This window comes from Nicotiana tabacum, unplaced genomic scaffold, assembly GCF_000715075.1.
Source record: "Nicotiana tabacum cultivar K326 unplaced genomic scaffold, ASM71507v2 Un00020, whole genome shotgun sequence".
Classification (NCBI taxonomy): Eukaryota; Viridiplantae; Streptophyta; class Magnoliopsida; order Solanales; family Solanaceae; genus Nicotiana; species Nicotiana tabacum.
This window is the reverse complement of record NW_027438258.1, coordinates 17,501-22,571: the sequence shown is the minus strand read 5'-3', so window position 1 is coordinate 22,571 and position 5,071 is coordinate 17,501.

The following is a 5,071-nucleotide window of genomic DNA, read 5'->3' as shown; positions in this document are numbered from 1 at the left end:
CTTAACATGTTCCAAAAAAGGAAGTATACATGTCTCTCCCTCACGGATATTCTCCACAGGGGGAGAACTCAGTTTGCCGCCTGAATCAGTCCCTTTATGGACTTAAACAAGCGTCCCGAAATGGGTTTGAAAAATTTTCTTCTGCTTTACTGGATGCTGGTTTTCTTCAATCCCAGGCAGTCCCTTTTTACTCGTCGACGTGGAAACTATTCTGTTTTTTATTTTAGTATATATTGATTAAATTGTAATCATTGGTAATGATATTAAATTCAGCATATCAAACAGTTGATTTGGAGATAGAGGTGACGGAGGAAGAGTATCGGGAGTGGTATATTCCCAGAGCCTTGAGATCTTTCTTTTGCTATTCTCCGGCCAGATCTAGGTGTGAACCAGGAGCTTGCCATTGTGGAGAGAGAATGGATATGCCAATTACTACTCTGCGTATCTGATGTGTGCTTCGGAGTATTGGAATGCTGATCAGAGGCGGGCGACGGTAGAAGGAGGTAAGAGCCGGGTTAGGCGCTCCAGCAGCTCTAGGAGTTCCCGTTCTCGCTTTTCTTGATCTTCCAAGCTTGAAGCTCGCCTGCTTTGAGAGAGGAGAGACAGCCATTTGATGCATGACAATGGAGAAAAGTACTATATGCTTTATGTTTCCTATGCAGCTACTACAGCTAATAAGCTATGCATGATGATATGTGATGCATGCTTTGACTTCTAAGGCTTGACAGGTCCTTTTGGTCGATTTCCAGTTGATTGCCTCAACCTATCGATTGAGTGAGTTGGAGAAGAAAGTCTTAGAAGGCTATGACTCTATAAGTTTCGCGTCTTATTTTTTTGCGTGTCTACTATTTATTTAGGTGCAAAGAGCCTAAGCGGTCAAGCTATTATATTCCGAGCCTGCTCTCCATTTCCACCGTTGATGCAATAGAAGCTCTTAATGCAATATCTGGTGGTGAAGACATTCCCGCTGCTACAATTGGAGTTGACGGTCCTAGTTCTGTTACAGTAAGAGCTGTTGCTGGAATAACCAGTGCTAGTTACTTGACTGTTGGAGGAGAAACCACTGTTAGAAATGTTCACGTAGAAGCTCCTCTTTCATCTGCAGGTATAGACTTCTTTGGATCTTATCCGCTTCAGAGGTTAATCAATAGGGAAATCCGCATTTTTTTTATCTTCCTCTAAAAAATTCTTTTTCATGGGCATCTTCTATTCAAAAGGATCTTACTCAATTCAATAGAAACTTAACTTCTACCCCACTTTTTTCTTTTCAGGCTAAATTGTTGGGACGGACTTTTTATAGGGATTCAAGCTTGCGAAATGCTTTATCATTCTTACTCTTGAGTAAAACTAAACTGGCTTTTGACACAGGTGCGAAGCAAGTCTATGCGGAAAGGATAGGAAAAAGCTCTATACGATACGCGAGTTGTTGGTGGAATACGAGTAAGGACTTTGTTTGCCCAAGTCCCTTGCTTGAAGGACTATCGCACTTTCAGTGGTACTGAGACTGTCCCTACCACTACCCTTTATCAAGCTGGTTTACAAGAGTTCTGGCTTTCCCAACCGGACAAAACTTCTAGGGAATCTAATTTCTTTCGAACCCCCTATTATATTTATATGCGGTCCTAACCTTGCTACTCTTACTTCCACTAGCAAGAGAACTTCTGCTCGTAACATACCCCTAGGGATATAATCTTACTTCTTGAAGCGAGCTACTTTAACTGCCAAAGGAGCGGGGCAACTCGAGTTAGACGAGAGGCAGGGATGTAATTTCAAAGAGGCTCGACCGGACCCAAGAACCGGACAGAAGACAGGCCCCACTGTGATACCTCGTGCAAGTTCTAGTTAATGACCTGAAAGAAGTCACTAGCTTCTTGCTATCGAGCGTGCCTTAGCCTTAGTTTACAAGGAAGCTTTGTCGTACTTAGAAAAGGATGGTTCTAAAGTAGGTGTCAAGCTGAGAAAAGGCGGAGAATTTTTGAATTCAAGAAAAGAAAGGCATTGCCCAATACATTTATTCTATACAATAGGAATTCCAAGCCGTAAAAGGCAATGTGAATTCCTACGACTCCTCTCACTCTCAGGGACGGATTGAACAGCAGCTGTTAGGGAAGGATCTCTATCATTGGTTCATCAGAAGCCATCAAGCACGAAAGCAGCAAGGAGTGTGCTAGTGAGTCCCAAGCGAAGGAAAGAAGGACATGAGAGGCATAGAGAGGACTCAAGGACAAGACACGACTCAGACCCCGGTAAATTTGATCTTCATTGGCCTTGCTGTCCGCAGATCGATTACTCTCCTTTGAAGGTGAAGCCCGTTTGAAGGCAAGTCATGGTATCCGGGATCGGACATCGAAAGGGAAGGCGAGGTTTCAAAGTCTATTATGGAAGCGGGCCCCTACTGGTAGTGATACCCCGATCTCATGGATGAAGGCTAACGTTTTCTATTGGAATAGAGGGATGTGCAGATCAATTCTACTTTTCACTTTGCCATCTAGAGAGAGTTTGCCCTGAGTTAGGATACGGAGTTGGAAGAGAATGCCAGTATATCAGTTCATCTTCATCAAAGGCCAAGATCTCCATGAATTCTATTATTTTGCGTCTCTTTGCTTCTGAGGCAGTTTCAAGTTTAAGCCGATCCTCGAGGTCCAGTAAAAGGTCACTCCTCATCCCGATCTTATTAAAGGAGGAAGTAAACAGATCAAGGTTTCTACGTACTTCCGTTATGGAGGGTGCGGGCAGGGGGGACGGCGGGGAGGCCGGCTCCACCGGTTGGTTGCCGAAGATGACCCCTCGCCTTGGTCTCCAAATAAGTTTTTATAATAGTCAAAAGCACCTTAAAACCACGAATAAGTTGGAGATGAGGGTGATGAGTTGGGATCCTTTAAGGCGGGGGCACGGGGTTATGGTCTTGTTACTTTATGTTTCGGAGTCAATTGATCCCTCGATCAAGTCCTAACTAGAAATATCTTAAGAGAAGAAGAGAAATCATTTGGATTCGAGGCGAAACCCCTCTCCGCCGTTACGGAGTTCTTCTGCTCTAATCTCCGAAATCGAAGGTCAGCTGACTGAGGAGTTAGTATTGATTCATGCAAAGATGCTCCTTTGAAGCTGGAGTAAGGAATTGTCCACCTCATCACCCCGAAGAGCAGTGGCTCTGTTGTTTTGCACGCCTACAGAGAGAGACTCCAAAAGTACCGACGCTCAATCGAAAGAAAGAGCAATCAACTATATGCTTAACTCATGCCCCAGGAATCCCTAGACACAGAGAGAGGGTACGAGCTAATCTTTTACTAGAGGGAAAGCTGGCGAAAAGCATAGAGCGTGCGTGCTACGCTCTCGCCCTCCTTCCATCCGCGAAGCTGAGGCGGGAGAAAAAGCGTAATTCCCCGGTGTCATAGGTTACCTTTCTATCTTCCTCCCCCGTGACGTTCCCAAAGCGATCGCTATCCTTTTCTTGCTTTCTTCTTGTCTTGAATTTTTATAGAACGGCTTTATCTCAGGTATAGTTGGTTAGGATGAAGCGTTAGTAGATATAGCAAGTGTGCCGGGGATGCGGCTCGGGTATAGTAGGTCTGGACGCCTAGCATGAAAGAGCCTTCTCTGGTAGCAGCACTATACCTTAGTATCTCTCTAGCTTCCAGTCTATATAAAACGTAGTTAGCAGAGGTCAGTCTGTCTGGCGTTTCCTCGCGTAAAGGACTACTTTTGCATCGGCTCTCTCTCGTTAGGTAATTACCGAGGCGAAAGCAGCTCTCTCGGAAGTCAGTTTCCTCGCCATCTTAGTGGGACTAGTCTAAAAAACTTTCACTTACTCGGTTTTTTTGCGGGAAGGCCCTTCTAGAATTACGTTTAACGTCCCTTTATGACTTTCCCGATCGGCGCCTCGGGTCGGTAGCTGGGCTCCGGGGCATTACTACCACGGCTACTATCGACCCGAGCCCAAAGAAGGAAAAGAACGGACTAAAGCGAGGAGTTCATTAGCCATACATAGTTAAGGAGGATGGGGGTCAACCTCTTTCATGACCCATGGCCCCAGTGTGTCACTTGGTTAGCATTTGTAGAACAAAATAAGTAGGGCTGGTTTTTCGATAGGGAAAGAGACAGGGGAGGGGGAGTTGGCTGTAATTGAGACACGTTTTTCGGATGGACGATATGGATTTTTTCGAGATAGTTAACCACTTTTTTAACCGTGAGAGGGTGGATGTAATTCAGCTCGAACGAAGTGAGAGGGAGGTCATTCAGAACCCGCTGGCTCCAGAACGGGGGGCGGCTCCAGAGGCGCTGCCGCAGGCGCCAGCACCGACATAAATTGCCCACCCCGCTCCCGATCAAAAAGAGCATGCGAGACTTCGAAGGGACATTCACACTTTGATTCGTGAGCAACTTCACGAGAACATTGTGAAAGGGGGAAATGGCGGCTGTCCGTGCACTTTCCGGAAATGACGGAAATATAGTCCAGTGCCGCGAAGGCGATAATGTCTTACGATCTTACGATCTCCGCGGAGACGGATACGGAAACCCTCCGCAGATGGGTGGAGAATATAAGGGGGACCTTTATCTCCTAAAGCTACTCATTAGGGAATACCAGCCAAATTAGTCTGTCTGCCGCTTTCTTTCATAACAGAGCCGTTATTCCCGGCTGGCATAGAAGTCTCTCGCGCGGGCGAAGGAGATGCATTTCTGGTACTGGTGGTATTGGACAAGCTCTAAGGGAATAATCTCTTTCTTATTTCTGTATTTCTTTCCCATGACGACTAAGAACAGGCAAATCAAAAATTTCACTTCGAATTTCGGACCTCAACATCCTGCTGCTCATGGTGTTTCACGATCAGTATTGGAAATGAACGGAGAAGTGGTGGAACGTGCGGAACCACATATTGGATTACTCCAGTGCGGCACGAAGCCGCTGATGCCGAGTCGGCTCCTATGCCGCTAGCTATGCCCTGCTTGGTCCCCCTCCCCCGGCACGGTGGAGGTTCCATAGCACGTCATGAGCACCGGGCTAAGGGGCGGTTGAGCAACTCAAGCGAACCGCCTTACCTTATTCCAACATAGGGACAGAAGGGAGAAGGTT